Raw genomic sequence first — 19177 nt, forward strand, 5'->3', positions numbered from 1 at the left:
GAGTCTCACCAGCAAAGTCACTTAAGAAGTTAGGAGAAATTCAAGTTATTGGGCTCCTACTGGATCAGAAATGGAAGATGAGAGTAGCTGTGTGTGTGTGTGTGTGTGTGTGTGCGCGCGCGCGCGCGCGCGCGTGTGTTTAAAAGTTTACAAGCTCCCAGGAAATTATAATGCCCACCAAGATTTTTCCTAAAGGACAGACAATCTGTGAACCATCTTTTGGAAAACAGTCTGTAAATTTGCCTTTCTGAAACACTTTCATCCTCTGTAAGTTTACAGACACAAATTTCTGTCCCCTCTCTTTGCTCAGGAGTAAACTACGGATGCAGTAGCCTTCCAAGATAAGGATTAAGAAGAAGAATTAGTAAGAGTGTTCTGTAAACTCCTAAGTGGTGAAGCCGTATACAGACATTAGTCATTGTTATGGTGACCCTGAGTTTAGGACGGAAGATTTATATTTTCAGGCCCGGGGGAGAGCCCAGTGGAATGTGGACACAGATGGTTCTTAACTTTCACGTATTTAACTTTTACACAACCCAATTTTCACACATTACATATGCCACCCTAAAATGCCTTTCCCACACCGAATCTGGAATTCCGTACACTTGCAGCTTAATGGGCAATTTGAGGCATCCTGTGGCTGCCCCGCCAGCCAGCCACAGCTTGGCTCCAGCAAGCTCACTTCTTTTCCTGTCTAAAGTTCTTGTGTGTGTGTGTGTGTGTGTGTTTTACTGCATCTTACCACTATTGTTTGCAAAGCAAACAAGAGGCGAAAACTGTCTTTAGTCATCCCGAGCTCCTATTATATTTCTTTGGCAGGCTTGGGTTGTGATTGGTCCTATTTTTGTTTTATGAGTGCGATGGCCTTACAGACCTTCTCGTTCACAAATCGGTGCTTTTTTTCAGGCTCTTCTCTGTTTCCTCTGCTCAGTCTGTTCTTGCTCCTTCTCAGTCTTACGTCTGGTTAACCTAGCAGTGTATTTTATAAGCTTGGGTATCTGGCACGGGCTCCCTCTGCAGCTGTGCAGACTGGCTTTTCCCTAAAGGTCTCTGGCCTAGAAGAAGGATTGATTGTGGTGTTCATATAAGTGCATGGGTAACTTGACCACGGGAAGAGGGGCTACTTTAGAAACCATGGGCACAGGACAACAGGCAGCTGGAGTGGCCTTGCCCTTCCTCCTCCTTCTCCCTTCATTGAAGACTAAAGATGGCTTACTTTAGTATGGTACAGCTTCAGTGGATTTTTGTTCTAAACAAAGATGATGTATTTTTTTTGCTCCTTCCGAATCCATTTTAGAAGTTTTTATAGTCATTTGCCTCCACCCTCTACCTGGAGATCACTATTCCTCCTACATCAGAGGGTCACACACTTGGAGAACTATTCTGCTGTGCTTTCGACCCAAAGCCTCCGGCTGTTGTTGCTGCTAGCTACTTGGTGGTAATGGTGATGAAGTCAGGCACACAACTGGCCCTGCTGTTCTAGAAGGTCATTCCCTGTACTTGTACACTCAGGACTTGCACATACGTTCACCCAGCACCTGGGTCAGCTGAATTCACAATAGTGCTTCAAGTTGACCAAGAGCAGACAGAAATTTAAGGTAAGAAATTACTACAGAGAAATAATTTTAATGTTGGGGGGGAGTGTGCGCATGTATGCGCACATGCAAACACACAAGCAGATAGCTAGCCTCTGAAGAGCATGCAGAAGCAAAAGGATCTACACTGTTGCTCTCTTCTTCTTCTTAATTTTTTTTTCTGAGGTAGGGTCTCTCACTGAACCCAGAGCCTGACATTTCAGCTAGAATGGTTGTCCAGCCTGTTTCCCCACCTCTATCCCTCACACACCAGACCCCTACCCTTCCTTGACTCTGGGTTATAGACATGCGTGACTGGGTCCAGTTTTCTAAGTGGGCGCTGCGGATTCAGATTTAGGTCCGTGTATTTGCACAGCAAGCTCCTTGCCCAAGCCATCTCCATAGACTCTGTCTTGGTTGGTTATTGTGGTTGCTGGCTTTACATTTTAAATATTCAAATATAAGCACTTGGGTTATAATCAAATAATAGTACTTGGGTTTCTATTTTTAACCTAAGATTAAAATATTTAAAATGTGTACTGGGGAATTTATAACTTGTTTAGCTCTTCGGGATAAAATTCCTCATGTAATAGGTAAGGTTACTGTTTTACTTTTATATATTATACTTTTCACATAAATTTTCAGGAACTCATTAAACACAAAAATACAGCACCTCCCCCAAAAGATATAATGAGTAGAAAAATATTAAGAAGGAACCATTAGGCCCTTGGGCTAGAAAAACAAATATCTGGGTATTTTATTAGTTCCCTAGCAAGCTTATAGCAATTTTGTTACCCTACCATACTATTTATCAATGTCCACTCCTGTGTAACTAGTTTTCTCTCAGCAGTGGCCAACTCTGAGAGAGTCTTCTGCATTCTGCCCGGGATTGCTTGGACTTCCAGTTCTCTGTCCTGTAATTTGTCCACTGTGGGCTCCTGCCCACGGTTTATGTACAATCTCCTGCGGTGAGCTGGTAGAGCGGCACCACCCAAATTCTGAGGCTTCTGGCAGAACATCGCTCTGGTGATGCTATGGTTTCTCCAGAGTTAACTGCCTGCCGGGGAATCCTGGCCAAGGCTTGCTTTGCCTGTGCGTTCAACACAGTTATAAAGCACCCCTTCCCTGTCTCCACTACATAAAACAATATTGACTTCGCCAGGTGTTGAAAAAGGTCTAAGTCCAATTCAGTGCAGGATGATTTGCATGGGCTGGATTCCCTTTTGGTTTGTCCCGCTATTCTCCAGAGACAAGAGGAGGCACTCTGTCTGTAGTTAGCTTTCCATATCTTGTCAAGACATTCGGTTTAATATCCAGCAGCAGAGCTTACCATGCAATACACCAGGATAAGTTCTAGACTAGCACTTAACATGTGTTTCTTACTTAATTAGAATCCTAACCGCCATCTCAGTACTCAGAATCTCAGTTCTCAGTATGCAGGAGGTCGAGTCATTGAGGCACAAGGATATCATAGCTTGGCCTAAGCTATACAGTAAGTTCCAGGACAATGTGGGCTTCAGAGAGAGGTACGTCTCAAAAGACCGTAATCATATCCTGTATAGTCTCCAAAGTCTTATGTATTGGCTAAGTGTTTGACATACATTACTCAATCTCCATTAATCTTCTGATAAACATTTAGAGACCAGAAAATTGAGGCATTGACAAGAAACGTGTCCCAGAATACGCAGGTGATTAATAACACAAGCAGAGGTTAAACTCAGCTCCCCAAGTGCATTTCATTGAACAAAAATAAAACCATTTTCTATTCTTTTTCCTGGTCTCTTTTCACTCCAGATACTTAATTTCTATCCATGTCTGTCTGTTTTGAATTTTTATTTATGTGTATGTGTCTGTGTGTGGATGCTGGGAGTATATGGGTGTCTGAGGAGGCCAGCATAGGGTATTGGATCCTTTAAAGCTAGAGTTTCAGTCAATCATGAGCTGGCCAACAGGGGTGCTGGGAACTCAGCTTTGGTCCTCTTGTCACTGGAGCAAGCGCTCTTAGTGGCCGAGTCATCTCTGCAGTCAAAGTCACCCTGTCGCAGACATCCACAGTTCATTTTGTTTTATCCTGGAGCATAGCATTTCCATCCAGCCATTAATGGGAATCTGAGTTATTTCCATTCTGTAGCTGCAGTGTTTGTTGGAGGCAAGATCTTGCTATGTAAACGAGGCTACCCTCAAGCTGTGTGGTTCAGTAGGGTCTCAAACTCTCCATTTCCGTGCCTCAGGCTCGTGCACACAGGAAGAGTATGTTGACAATGCCTGGCTTCACCTTTTTGCTTTTTTCACTGAAAGTATAACAGCTTTCAGAAAGTTCCACTTTCCAGCATGTGTAACTCACTAGACAGGCCCTGTACCAACCTCCAGCTCAAGAAATAAAGCAACCAGAACCCTCAAATGCTATCACATGTTCCCTTCACCTCAGTCTCCCCACCCCTATGTCCCAATACCACCAAGGTTTTAGCAACTCAAGTGGGTCATGTCTGCTTTCTAACTCTGAACAGTCAAGCTGTACATGCATGCTTCATACATGCAATGTCTGGTAATTTGTACATCATTCATGATTATTAATCCATTTTATTGTTGATGGTTCTTAGGGCGTTTACAGCTGGGCTCCAATACGCAGTGCTGCTAGGAACATTCTGGAAATAGACTTGGATCCTCTGGAAGAGCAAGCAGCAAGGGTTCTTAACCGCTAGTCATCTATGCGGCTCCCAAAGAATGTTCAGGGAAGATTTCCTCCGCAAAAGCTCATACATGTGCCTCTGATGCATGGACTGGAGTACCGGTGCCTGCTGTAGAAGGCACATGTGTCCAATTCAAGCATATGCTACCAGTTCTGTATGGTGGGTGGGTCTCCCCCTCTGCCTTTCCCAGCCACACAGAAGAGTCCCAGTTGCTCTACAAGCTTTCCATCTTTAGAACTTTAGCCCTGCGGGTGCAGATGCAGGGGTGTCACACTGCACGTCAACTGCACAGAGGTTTCCACACGCACAGGGTGTGGCCATACATCCTAAGCTCTCCATGCCTCCCCTCCTTCTTTCAGGCCAGGTGTTCATCCTCTGCTTGAGAGGTAGAACCGCTTCCCAGGGCTAATCATTATGTACCTCCTGATGCATGAAGAGACAGGTGCCAAGTCCGTCCTGAGCACTGTGAGGTGAACAGTGAGATAGACCCCAACAATGGTTCCCTAGTCCAACTCCAAGCTGGTCAAGGCAGGAACATTGGCGCCCTGTGACTCTTCTCTAGAGGTCTTCCATCCGGGGAAACCCTGACTGGAAGGTGTCCCCAGTCACCATGTGTAGGAAGCAGTACCCTGCCCAAAGGTTCACAGGAAACATGCCTACATGTCTATCTCAGTGCTCACATTAGAAAACAATTCAATCATTTTAAACTTTCATTTGGTTAAGAGCTTCTGTCAGAAATCGAGAGAAGACAGTATTCTCTCCATTTCAAAGGTAAAGAAAATGAAACACAAAGATAAATGTTTTTTCCAGCCTCCACCATTAATAGAAGTATTGACCTGTCGCGCCCCCCCCCATTGGAGCATTAATGAAATATGTATGCATGTGCTCTACTACTACTCTATGACTGGGTGAAGCTAAGAAAGCCATTTTGTGGGTTTTTTCATTATTATTATTTATTGTATATGGGTGAAGACCTACATGTATGTAAAGGCACCACATGCATGCCTGGTGCCCCTGCAGATGTCAGAAGAGGACACTGGTTACCCTGGAACTGGAGTTACAGGTAAGCTGTCACGTGGGTTCTGAGAACCAAACCCAGGGCGTGTGCAATTGTAGCAAGTGCTCTGGGCTGCTGCGCCATCTCTTACACTCCCTAGACAGAGTCGCTTTCAAATCTTTCCACTCAAAGCAAGCCTCAGGAGGGTATTTGTGCTTAAATTCTTCTTCCCTTTATAAATAAGTCTCTGTTTATACTTAGCCAAATTATGAGAAAGAAAAGAGGTCATTCTGTTAACTTTCCAAGAACCGAAAGCCCGTCTGTGGGTTCCAGCGAGCATTCAGTTAACACACATCTTCTAAATAGTGTTCAACAGTTTTCCTTCCTAAATCTCATTGCCTGATGGAAAATGATCCTTACCTGTGACTTCCAAAGGAGTAACCGCAGGTCTAAAGACAGGACATCACCCACAATACCCAGGATGCTGGACCAATTGCTCACACTCCCTATCTCTCTCTACCCGACTGTCGCTGATGGCAAACCCAGATGGGTTTCTTTGGATACTCGACTGCCTGCTCATCATTACAGGGCCTCTGCTACTTTTAAACTCCTTCCCCCAAGTTTAATTCCCTGCACAGATGATCCTCCTTGCCAGAGGGACAGGTTGTCTCAAATGATCGGATACATACACTGGTCATTTTTCTTGACAAATCCATCCCGTGTCACCTCAGGTCTCTACAGACTTATTTCCAGTGACTTGACAGCCCTATCACTTACAACCAGTTCTTAAAATCCAGATGCAGGCTGAGCCTAGACTCTAATTTCAAATCTCCGCTGGCTCACACTTGGGAGCGGTTCTGTCTTCCATCTCCAGCTGGCCCACTATCATGCCCTTTCCTCTGGAATAAACTCCCTCGCATTCATCTCCACATTCCTCAACCTTACACTGGTGGAATTTACAGCTCGCTGATGCTGCCTAGCCCCGCAGAGCGAGCAGAGGGAAACTGGGCTGGGGTTCTGCCTGTGGAGCAAGGCCTAGGCAAAGCTCCAGCCTTACTCCACCCCCACCGCTGCCCACAATTTTCCCTTTTGCCTTCTACCCGTACCCTCCCCTTTTGGAAAGCCTGCGTCCTAGGGGTCTCTGTTCAACTTTCTCAGCAGACAGAACTTGGTAACTGTCTAGTTAAGGCTCATCACCAAAAAGCTTCACACCCATGTAAAAAGGCAGGGCATGCTGGCACGAACTTGGAATCCATTGCTGAGAAGAAGGCAGACAGGCAGAACCCTGAGCCTCGCTGGCCAGCCAGCCCAGCCTATGTGGTGAGTTCCAGGCTGAGTGAGAGAGATTTTGTCTCAAAAGTCCAAGTGGACGGCTCCTGAGAAAAGACACTGGAGGTTGACCTCTGGCCTCTCCACGCATGAGCACATAAGTACACCTGTTCTTGCTCCCACATACAAAAGCTGAGTGAGCAGAAGTCCTGTGACAGTAACTTCCAGAGGACATTAACTCCATAGTCCTGCTGCATTAAATCAGCTCCTTGCCAGTACCCTGGACACCGGGTAACCTTCCGCTCGCTTACACTAAAAAGTAGCATGGGGCTTGAGAGACGGCTCGGTCGTCAAAGCATGCCCTACTCTTGCAGAGTTTGGCTCCCAGCAGCCACCTGAGGTGACTCACAACGGCTAGTAACATCAGCTCCAGGAGATCCAACACCCTCTTTAACCTCTGCTAGCGACTGCTTCGCTCATGTGACATCACAACACACCACACAGACACATACGGGAAAAACATATAAATAAAAATTCATCTTAAAAGTGGTGAGATGGCCAGAAAGACCTGAGCTAAGACCCTCAACGCATCAAGTCAGCGTTGCAGTTCTGTGGAAAGCACACACGTGGACTCATTGGTTCATACAGTCAAGGCAAATTTGTTGATCCCTTGCTTTGGGTGAGGTATTAGCCAAGCGCTTACAGTACCTCAACCAAACACAAAGTCATGCGGTTCTCTCTCTTCAAATAGTCTGAGAACGTAGGAAGAGGTGCACCCCTAAGCTCCGCTTCTATTCCTGGTGCCTTGGCCTGTTGTAAGCAACCGAATGCTATAAAAGCCTCCCCACACTGTGGTATAAACACAGGCAGATTTCCCTCCTGGTCTTCATTATTTTTTAACCTCTCTTCATCTCTTTAGTTACTGGCATTTTATATCTACTCAGCAGAACTGCTGACATAATTAAAAATAATGTAGGTTAAGTGCCTAACATAAACTACGACAGCTGCTTCAGTAAGAAATGGAACAAGACACAGAAGTTGTCCAATACGAAGTATTAATTTGGCAGCTCCTTGACTTCTATCCAAAACGCAAAGAACTGCTGCTCAAGATGAGGACTGTTAATGGAGACGGGGATTAATTATCTCCCCTGGCTTCTCTTTCATCCTCTGTCACAAAAGCCCTGTGTGTGCAAGCCTTCCTGTTCTATCCCCAGAGTTGAAGCTGTGTCTAATCAGGTCAGCTCCATTCTACCTGCTGAAGTACTCTGCCTCTCCAGGAGTCAGGTGTGGTAAGTGAGCACCAGCCAGCCAGCTGCCGTGAGGCAAGACTGCTGGAGGAAAACCCTGCACGGGTCTTGCAAGAGAACTACAAACTGCAGCCTGGATTAACTCAAGACTGTTTATCGGTAGCCTCGGCTGCTCATCTGCTCTCCTCTGGGCAGCTGGGCAGAAACTCCAAGACTGCCACTCCCCGCTGCCCCAAAGGGCCAAAGGGAACAGTGAGGATTCCTGACCAGGACATGTCCTTTTTCCCAGAAGAGGATTAAGTGTGCCTTGACAAAGGTTGCTCTTCCAGCATTCTTCCTTGGAGACTGAGGGAGACACGAAATGGAACCTGAAATGTCCACTCCACATTCTTAAAAATTATCAAACATAGTATCTAAGAAAAAAATCAGTTGGCATCAAATATGTCTATGTTCTTGTGTTGTATGTACATATTTATTCTACATGTGTTCTTGAACAGTTTTACTGCCTCTGTCTTTTGGTACTAGGGATGGAACCAGGGCCCCACACAGGCTACACATCACTCTACCATGGACCTACATCTTCAGTTCTTTTTTAATTAATATTTATTTTTGTAGTTTAATTTTGAGACAGTTTCATGTTAAGTTGCTAAGGTTGCCCTCGGACTCGCTATGGAACCCAGGAAGTACTTGAATTCGGTATCCTCCTGCTTTAGCATTTAGGACTACAGACCTATGCCACCAGGCGTGGCTTCTAGCTTTTAAGCAAAAGGAAAACAACCCCTCTTCAATCAGTCCTGCTGTCAAAGGGGCAGAGCAAGTCTATTGCTGTAATTCCAGCACTCGGAGGGAAAGGCAGGAGAACGATGTGTATGATGCTAACCTACGCTACATAACGAGACTCCCTTTTAATAACAGCAATAGCAGTGACAGTATCGCGGTGGGAAACAGAGCAGAGCAGAAAGAACCAGCAGAGTCTCAGCAGAGGAGAGTGAGAAGAATTCTCAGCATGCATGGAAGGGGTTATGCCACATAAAGAGACATTCCAAAGCTTGGAATGGTTTCCTTCGGAAAGGAAAGCTCCCAGAGGCACAATGTCCATGGTCTAATAAGCTGGTGATAGGTATAGGAAAGGCTAATCAGTTCTTGGTATTTGCTTTTCCCTCCCAACACAAGAACCAGGCTGTTTAACACATTGTATAACAGCCCCGTCACCTTCCACCTTGGACCGCTATCAAAGCGAGATTTACCCTCCCTTCCTATTGACTACGGTGCCAAGCCACACCTCTAGTCCCAATCAGTACACAAGACACCACACTCCACACGTACTGCTCAGCATCTGCACATTTCCAGCAGGAAGGTGCCTGCCTGGAAGCTCTGGATGGCACTGAAGGCTGGTGAGGTAGAAGGGCTGGTCTATGCTTGTAGAATAAGCCGTTTGCATATCTAGGGTTAGCCTTGGACTTCCGGTCAGAGAAACTAGATTTGGTCAGAGTTCCTGACTTGATGACTTTTCTGGGACTTAGTACCCTGACATTTGATATGGTTTGAAGGTCAAATGATGATTGCAGAAGTATTTGTAAATTCTGAGTAAATGCATCCCAATTCAGCCCATCACTTTCCCCACTAACAAACGCACCCTATCCCCTGGAATAGTCTGTTCTCAGAAAGAGCTAGAAGCTGGATTTCTGAAAAAAAGGAAAAGCAGGCCGAAAGAGGCAGTGCCCCTCTGCTCTACTTCCCTTCGTCAACAATAAAGTGCGAACTTCAGAAGACACAAATATGAAGATGAGAACAGCAGACTCACAGACCTTTCCCAGCGTGGAACTCTGCGGTCAGATACGGGCGAGTGTGATCCTTGGGTGACTTGGTCGCCATCCAAGTCTCTTTTTAGTGGAGAATAAAGTTCATGTTTTGGAAGCAGGATCCTTGACTTTTTTTTATCCTGTTATTCAAATATTTCCTAGTAATCTTCAGCATCTATACACTCGAGAGACCTTGAAGGTAAAGGAGGCAGATTTCCAGCTGTTTTTCCTTCCTGCTGCTAATGAGGAGATGTTTTCTTTCTGAATTCGCAGGCCCTATCATCCCTTTTTGTTCCCCACTCAAATTAGCCTTTGAAAAGAACTCAAATAGCAAAATAGCTCAACTGTCAGTTGCCCAGTCTGGGGTTGGAGTAATGTTATGAATCCCCTTTCAATATGGCAGACGCATGGAGAAAGAGATTGAAGTGTTAGCACATAAATACATACTGTATAGATTAGCTGCAGTAAGTGTGGTGTTCCTGGTGCCACCTATTGGTCAGTCTATAATACTGAACTATTGAGCTGTACTGTGGGTCATTAAAATGAAGGTAGAATGTTGTTTATGGTATAACATTTAAGGTTATGCATTTCACGAAGTTGGTGGAACACAGACATCGAGTGTTGTGTTTGGATATTGTCTCTAGTCGTGGTCACTCTAACCCACAAGACTCTTTCTGTTATGTGTATACAGACATGTGTATGTATGTATGTATGTATGTATGTATGTATGTATACACAGTGGAAAAGAGTATTCAGTGAGGCACAGTCTCTGGGAGCTGTCAGATTAGTGAATCAATATTCAAACTTAAGTGATTTTATGTCTTGTATCGTAATTGCTGTTGGTACCTTGCTCAGATCATTCTACTAACCAGTGAACCCAGGCAGCTCCTCTCAGCTGCTGGGGGAATTTCTAATACAATAGGCAGGTATCCTTTTCTTTGGAGAATTGTCCTTGGTGAAGAAGAACCAAAACCTAGAGTAGATGGGAGCCACCATGGCCAGGAGGTTTTGAGCTCAGTCCAGTGCTCCAATGTGGGTCTCTGTCTCTATCTCCATCCATCGCCAGATGAAGGTTCTATGGTGATATGCAAGATATTCATCAGTAGTCTTAATTAAACTCCTGGGTGGGTGGGTACACATACGTGTGTGTGTGCACATGCACACACACGCACAACACAAAATGATTATTGGAAAAAGGAGAGTTTCAGTGGGGTAGAAGAGGAATGAGAAAGAGTAATGGGGTGTGTGTGTGCGCGCATGTGTGAAAATACCCAAATCTCAATATATGCATGTGCAGAATTGTCAATAGAAAAATTCAGGCAGAAAAAGTAAAACCAGACAAAAGGTATCATATCAGAATAAGATTTTTTTCAGTGAAGTGATTCCTAATAATATTTTGCTATACTTAGAGATTGAAGCCTAGCCCAATCATCGTCAGAAGTGTTTCATCCAGTTATTTATGGGAGACCCACAGACAAACACTAGGCAGAACAAGGGGAACCCTGTAGAAAAGGGGGGAAGGACTGTAGGAGCCAGAGAGGTCAAGGACACAAGAACACAGCCCACAGAATCAACTATCTGGGATGTATGTGGTATGGATGCTGTAATTCAGACCTCATTAGCCTATCCCAACATGAAGCCTTCAACAGAGTCACGGAGGCAGAAATTCAACAGGGCACTTTTCTGAAAAACAATCTTCCGATAAGGAGGAAAGAGAGCTGGTGGCAGATGGAGAGTGATTAGCCACTTGCAGGCAGGCAGGCGGGTGGGGCACTGGTTCCCAGCGAGTGAAGGAGGGATAATGGGTATTGTCACACAAGGAGGGGCAGTCTAGGACCCTGCTCCCTGGGTACTGTCTACCGAAGAAACGGGGCACAGAAAGACAGACTGATGCGCCACCTGAATCACACCCATGGTTCTAACCCCGTTCTTCCGTGAGTCATTTCTATGGGGTCTCAGTTCTTTATCTGCTAAACAGGGCTCTGCAGCAGATCTGGAAAGGACCTCGCAGGTCTCTGGCTATCAGATGCCATCAGCTCCTGTCTTTTCTTGACGTGTGCCTGCAAAACGTTCTCTTAAAAGGCATTCTTTTTCCTGCTTTTAGAATTTGAAGAACGGAAACCATGAGTTTTGGATTCTCATAAACAATTAGATAAACAGAGAAAAATCGAGACGGGGTATTTACCATCCAGTCACTTTGGTTTGTTCTGAAGCAGGGTCTCCCTTAGTCCAGCTCCTCCTACCCTCAGCCTCCTCAGGAAGTACTACAATTACAGGAAAGTACCACTGGATCCAGCTTCATTCAAATTCTTGAAATTGAAAACTTAAGGGCTACTGAAGCAAAACCAGGTGGAAAACAAAACAAAACAAAACAAAACGAGGTATCTGGAAACCCCTAGGATATTAGAGTGATCTTCAATTACCTTAGCAATACACACCACGAAGCCTCAACAAGTAGTTGTTAAACAGTTACCTGGACTATAATGACTTTACAAGGTAATAGCTAATCATAAAAAGTTCCATTCGGTTCTAGAATCCTATGATATATTTATTGAGTGCAAACAAGACATATAGGGGAAAATAAAGCGAAGACAGGCTCAAGATAGTTACGATGGATAGAACACCACCCATAGAGCCAAATGGACCCGAGCAAAAATATTCTTTCTGCCATTTACTGTAGCAACTCGGGCAAGTTTCTTGAGAAAAGGGGAAGGAACAATTTTGAAGGAAGTAAAACAGGGTTAAGGAGTCATGGTCAAAGGGAAGGGTGGGACATGAGCATGCAGGGAAGAGCTCTCAGAGGCAATGACATCTCCTATGTGGAGGATAACACGCAACATTTTAGGCAGACAAGATAGCCGGGCACTAGCTTAGAACGCTTTAGGAAGAGAGATGGACACAGTGGTTTAACGTGGGAAAAAAAAAACCAGAAGTGAGTGTGACCAAAAAGAGAGAGCTCCTACTGGTCTTCTTGGCCTGGTAAATTTTATTCCAGTCGCTATGAAGAAAAACCTCGGAAGTTTTAAGTCAAAAAGGAACCCAGCCTGTGGGGTTTGATGTAAAAGCTCCCTCTTGTACAGAAACTGGATTACTGATGGGCAGCAAAACCAGAGAGCTGGAGAAGGAGGCTGGACAGCCCAGAGTGCTGGAGTTGGAGAGAAGTCAGTCAGATTTAATATCTATTCTGGGGATAGTGTGGATTAAATAAGACAACATATGCAAAATACTTACTTTACGTATAAGTGCCTCAGCCAATTAAAAGGTTGCTACAGATAATAGAATCTGATACAGTAGGCTGATTGCAGGCCCCATACAAACATCAAAGAAGAAGTATGACCTAAGACATACTTAGGTCAAACATCTAAGGCGCAAGTTAGCAAACTGGCCCAATAGCTCATTTGTATGCCACGTGGGCAAGTTCTGTTTGCTTTCTATAACTTCCCTATGGGTTGAGGAGAAGTTTTGAAGTACTAACATTCCACGTAACTTTTTATGAGATAGACCAGTCAGGGGCAATATGAGCGAGGAAGAATAAAGGGTTTATTATGAATACTCCATGCGAGGTGTTGCCTCTATGCCTGATGTTGTTCCTGAAGTCGTCTAAGACTGGCTACGGCTGGCAATGAGGAAGAAAGGCTGGAAGCTGGGTGTGAGGTGTAAAATGCAGGGCAAAATGGAACGTACAGTGATAAACTGTTTAACCACTTCCAACCCTGGTCAAGCAAGTGACTGGAAGAAGTGGTTTTACCAGCAGCTGAAGGAACTTCAGGTCCAGCTCCTACTGCATGCGAACAGGAAAGACAGCAAGTAAGTGATAGCATCTGTAGGCTCATGGTGTCCCGCACTCATATCTGACTTTCAGAGCTCCAAGCTATTGCTTCTCTTTCACCTCAGTCTCGTGCCAACTCCTCTTGTGGTCATAACTAATCTGGGGTGGCGCAGGGAAGGAAATTCTCAGAAAGACAGTTCAAGTCTGTGGGTAGGAGAGACAACTTAGTCGGTAATGTGTTTGCTGTACAATGATGGGGACCTAAGCTCAGATCCTGGTACCCACTGCACTGGCAGGGCGTGGGGGGACAACTGAGACAGAAAGGGTTGCAAGCCTCTCTGCAGTTACTCTGGCCTGAACAGTGGACTCCAGGTTCACTGAGAGACCCTACCTCAAATGATGGTGGTGATGATGATGATGATGATGGTGATGATGATGATGATGATGATGGTGATTGAGGGTAACAGAGGAAGATATCAGATGTCAACCTCTGACCTTCATACACACATGAACGTATGTACATATGTATGCATGCGTGCATGTGCACACACAGCATACACACACACATATACACACGCATGCACACGTGAACAGAGAACCTTCCAGTTCAGAGTTATACAGCTCCACTCTACTTCAACGTGGCATCCATACACACATCATGTCAGCGCACTTAGCTTCCAGATTCAGATAACGGCAAAAAACAGTAATGATGCTTCCAGGGCACATGGGCATAGCAGTCCCTGCTCTTGCGCACAACACTGGCTAGTGACCCCTCTGCCTGTTGTTTTACTCCTTCCTATTCATTTCATCTGAATCCATCAAGGAGAACAACTGCTGTTCGTGAGACTATTTCGCTGCCTCCCTTCTCCCCTTGGTCTCTTGGAAACTTACCCATTCCTCAAAGCTAAGCTCACGTTCTAATTTTTCTATAATTTTGCCAAGCAGTCGTCTCCTGACTTACACAATCTTGGTTTGAAACCCTTGCTCTGTCTTGTGGGATACAGGACTCTCAATGATTTCAGTGGACCATGGTCAAAGGGCTAATGCACGGTACTAAGAAATATTTGGGTTTGATTCATGAAGTAAAGAAACCCATCTGCCTCTAAATCAAACCCTAGTTCCAGCCCAAACACTGGTACATCTTAAAGTGTTTAAGAACAGGCACAGTAAAATATAAAAGGAAGATAAATGATTGTCAAACATTTGACTCCAAGAGAAAGTTGAACACTATGAATCATGGTTGACTTATGGGAAGTACAGAACCTAATTGATTGCATTTTGGTGGTTTTTTATATTTAGTCAAAAATTATTGAGTCCCTTCTGTGGATCAGGCAATATTTTCCTAAACTGTTCATGTGCACAGTGGAGAACATGACACTGACCTCAAAGGTTAGTGAAGGAAACCAAGTAAATGATCTTTAGGCTTATAATACAGAATTCTGTGTATGACAATGGACATGGATGGAGCTAAGGGAGGTCATGAGAAAACACTAACCGTAGAGCAATGTGTTTCTCTAGGTGGGCAGCGGTGGTGATGCATGCCTTTGATCCCGCCACCGGGAGGCAGAGCCAGGTGCATCTCTATGTGTTTGAGGCTAGTCTGATATACAGAGCGAGTTCCATGACATCCAGAGCTACACAGAGAAAACCTGTCTCAAAGAACAAAATGTGATTCTCTTTTATCTCATGTGATTGTGACCTGTAAACTCCTTAAAGGTAAGGACCATCTAATGTATGTGTACTTACATATGTCTACATACCTTATCTATGTACCCAGCTCGGATGACAGCAACCCATCACTAAATAAGAGCTAACACCATGAATTTGGCTCCGACAATGAGATGAGCCTTGGGGGCATACAGAGCATTTTCATTCATTTTAGCCTCCCACAGACTTGTTCTTGGCTGCTTATCTGAATAATGTATCATCAGCACGGATAAGTAACAATGCCCAATCTTTCTTATCACGCTCGCTGAAAATATGGTTGATGAAACAGGAGTTGGTTGGTTCTTTGACAAGAGCTCTGGGTGACAGTTCCGTGCAGACCAGTAGCACAAGGGACTAAGAAGGGACTTTGACTCTGCCATTTAACAGCTCTTACTCAGTCTCTTAGGACTTCCATTTGCTTCGCTTGGAGTGAGATTACTGTTCTCTCCTGCCTGACACAGCAGACATGTTTCTGTTTTATACCTAGTTTGAGTGTAGGCATAGTGCCCAAGATACTTGTAAGTCGATGTGGCTTGGTGTCTCCCTGTGGTACTGAGGCTCCATGGTAAGTTCCCAATAGGTCCAGGTATTAATCCCAGTGAATTTTCCCTCCCAAACCAATCAGAGTAATAATGAATCGCGCTCTTGCATTTTCTATCAAGACGGCTCCTTGTGATTTCTAAACGTTCTGTCTAGATTCAAAGAAGCTGGTTTCTTCTTGAGTGGTTGGAATAAGACTTTTCTTAGAAGCTACTGAATATGGATTAGTTCGGATTGTTTCTCAGGAAATAAAAAGCAGGCTCTGGGGTGACCACTTCAACATTTAATTGGGTTAGCAAAGAACTACAAATAAGAGGTTTCCCTTCAGAGGGGAAGCATGTTTACTGCACCCAGCCCCTTAGGTGGTGGAATTTACCCTAACTGCTGCCCTTCAGAGGCAACCTTTAACTCAGGCGCCGTTACACGAATAGAGCAGAAACGTCCCACTGCAAACTTAACACATTCCAGGAGTTCACCGGATCCCGGCCTCTCAACAATACAAGTGCAGAGTTCTCTAACTGCCCAGCCACCTGCAGAAGTCACGTTTGTGGCAGCTCCAAAGGGTTTGCATCCTAATAGCTAGAAGGCTGAACCGAGAAAAATTGCCCAGCCCTTAGGACAAAGCCACTAGAGGCTGGTGACCTGTATGTTAGGGTAACTGAAGGTTCCTTCACGTGTCTCTATCTTTCCCTCTCTGATACACTGCGCCTGTCGCCGCCTGATATCCCTCTGCCTGGATCCATCCGAGAAGTAGTCTCCGTAACAAAGACAAGCATGCTGTACTTGGTACCAGGGGCGGTTGTGGACCGTGTGAACAACTGCACCAAAGGGAGGCCAAGGGGCTATTCAGACTTAGCCTGAAGTCCTGGCCTTTGTTTTCTCTCCACATTCAGACTGAAATGTGACTCCCCCGGCTTTCTTTTTTGGGAAATACCTGTGATGAGTAACAGCCTGGCTAGAAAGAAAAGCTGCTGACAGGAAAGGTCACTGACGGCGAAAGGGCTTCTTCGCGAGTTCTAACCGGAGACAAGATGCTTCAAATTGGCTTGAGGAAGAGTTCCAGGCTAGAAAAGGTCAGGACTCCCCAAGAGAAAAGGCTTCATGGGAGCTAAGGCTGAGAATTAAGCAGTTTCCTCTGAGAGTAGGAACATGGACATAAAGATTAGACTACCGTGAATGGGCCTGAGTCCTCCTCTACTATATAGAAGGCACCTTGGGCAGATTGTTTGACCTCTCTGAACATGCTTTCTCGGGGGGTTATGAGCATTAAATACAATCGGGAGTATAATGAACACTGGTGCAGAATAAGGTTTTTATGAAATCTGTTACTGATTTGATTATAATACCCCCCTCAGCCAACACAAATGATGTCCCGTCTATGTGCCAGATGCTCTTTGAGTGACAGATTCCTCCTCCTCCTTCCTAAAGTCAACCATACATGCACCCTGCTCTAGGAGAAGTACCAGTCGTATACCAAGCTCACTTTGAGAAGCAGCTCACGGTCTCGCGGGTTATCTCTTTGAGTACCTTCTCCAGACTCAGCTACCTCTCCCTCCAATCTGCTCACAATTTTCAGTGTGCTTACCATACTGAGTCTGCTCTGCTTGTCTCGTATGTGACCCTAGAGGATAGGGATTGTGGATTCATTTCATCTATTCATCTGATTTGCTTCTCTCAAATAGTGACTAGGCCACTGCTGTGTTCACCTTATCAGGTATGCATCCGTGTAAGTTTGTGGTCTTTGAAGCCAGCATACAGAGGACTCAACCCGGTCCTGAACTCCTGGAGAGTAATCTTGCCCTCCATCTTTAAAAGGCTGGGCCCTGATTTGGTTAGTCCTATCATTCCTAATTATTGCTTTGGTTCCAGACTCAGTTTCCCAGTCTACTTAAGGGGTCAATAAATCTCCACTACCAAGAGGTTATGACAATGGGTTGAGTGGATACAGCTTTGATGTCCCCGACATTTCCAGACGCAGAGACAAATGCCAAAACCAGCTGATTCCATTCTTATCCCTCAAATGGGTCCAGCCAACGTAAGAAAACTAAAAATATAAAATATGAGTGCATGTATCCTTCCAGTTTATACCTTACCTCAGCTGTGTGCCAGAGGGTCAGCTGAACTGGAAAGTCACAAACAGCTCCAGGGAAAACACTGGCGAATGCTTAGGCAACCTACCACTGTGAAGAAGTGGTAGGATTCTGTTTACTGATTACCCATACCCTCAAACCTGGGCTGCCGGAGGTGTATTTAAAATGAGACTGTCAAGCCTGGGTAGTCATAACCCGACTTTCAGGAACTGTTCCGGTTAACAACAACAACAACAAAAAATACCTGAGTTACCCTGTGTTATTCAAGAGCCACCGTGCTAGGTGATTTACACTGCAGAGGTTACCTCGTGTACTGAGAACCATTTTGAGACAGAAGAGCATAGACTTCACTCACAAGTTGGCCTGCCAAATAGGAGTTTGGGGCTCCTATTAGTCTGACCAATCAACTAACAAGCAAAAGGTTTAGGAAATCACCTGCTGAACGTACCACTGGTCGAAGGAAGCAGAAAGAGGGTGAACCAACACAAAGCCCTTTGTGGGTGAAAAAGAGAGAAGCTGGATTGGAACCCAAGTGGAAAGGTCTGCCTCACCCCAGAGCTCCATGCAGTGCGAGAACGGGGACGAAAGGAGTGCAGGATACAGAGGAAGGGTGTCCCAGGTCTGGGAGGGGGCGTCCCTGTGGCTTGTGCGCCTTCCTCGCCTCGGGTGCACAGGTCAAGCCTCTTCCCTCCCGCGCTCTCACCCTCCCAACCTTATTTAGAAACCGTGTCCCCGAGACAGGAAGGGCGGCGGGCCGAGAAGCACGGAGCGTCCCGGCCTCATTTCCTTTCGAATCCCCCTGTGGAATTTCATTTCGTACGGTGAGGAAATCGGAGCGCGAGCCCGTCGGCTGCTCGGCTGCTCCGGGGCGCCTCCCCCACCGGGCTGCTCTCGGGCGCAGGTCGCGCCGAGCGCGGGGCGGGGCCGGGGGGCCGGGCGCCAGCCCCACAGGCTGGGGGTGAAAATTGCTGCGAACTCGCGCTGTGCCAGGCACCAGCTCTAAGCATTTCAAGCTTTATCGCTAATCCTCCCAAGTCACTTTACGGGTGAGGAACCTGACGCCGAGAGGTTGGGCAGTTTGCTCAAGGTCACACAGCGAGGATTTAAAGTCACCATCTGTGTAAATCCTAAAAGTCGTGTTCTTTGTTCATTATTTTGCTTGATATAGAGGTGTCCAAGGGACTGGAGTGGACATCTGGAAGGGGACGGACATGAACGGGACATGGATGCGGGAGCACTTCTCACCTGAGAGAGGAGGGCACGTTGGCTGGGCAGGAGCCGCGGGGCTCCAATCGACGCCTGGCTGCAGCGTGCAACGGGTCCGGGTGGGAGGACGCCGAGCGCTTGGAAGCCAAGTGGGGCGGGACGGGGCGGCTCCGGAGCGAGTCAGGGAGGGGAGGATCAGGCTGCCGGCCGGGGCCTGACCCTTTCAGCGGGAGAGAGACCCCGCCCTTTCCCGCCCCCTCTGCCCAACGCGGCCTCTTATTGGACA

The 19177-nt window shown here is 45.9% G+C and overlaps 1 protein-coding gene across 1 annotated transcript in view; it reads right to left on the bottom strand.

The window, feature by feature from the left end:
• Tmem135 (transmembrane protein 135) overlaps positions 1 to 19066 on the bottom strand; it is a 214153-nt gene extending 195087 nt beyond the window's left edge. The window contains exon 1 of the mRNA XM_050127240.1: positions 18931 to 19066. The gene's annotated coding sequence lies outside the window, so the exon portion shown is untranslated. The remainder of the gene's footprint in view (positions 1 to 18930) is intronic.
• Between the last annotated feature and the right edge of the window lie 111 nt (positions 19067 to 19177).

The sequence above is a fragment of the Alexandromys fortis genome, unplaced genomic scaffold (genome assembly GCF_014885135.2).
Source record: "Alexandromys fortis isolate MF-2015 unplaced genomic scaffold, M_Fortis_MF-2015_v1.1 scaffold_272, whole genome shotgun sequence".
In the NCBI taxonomy this organism is placed as follows: domain Eukaryota; kingdom Metazoa; phylum Chordata; class Mammalia; order Rodentia; family Cricetidae; genus Alexandromys; species Alexandromys fortis.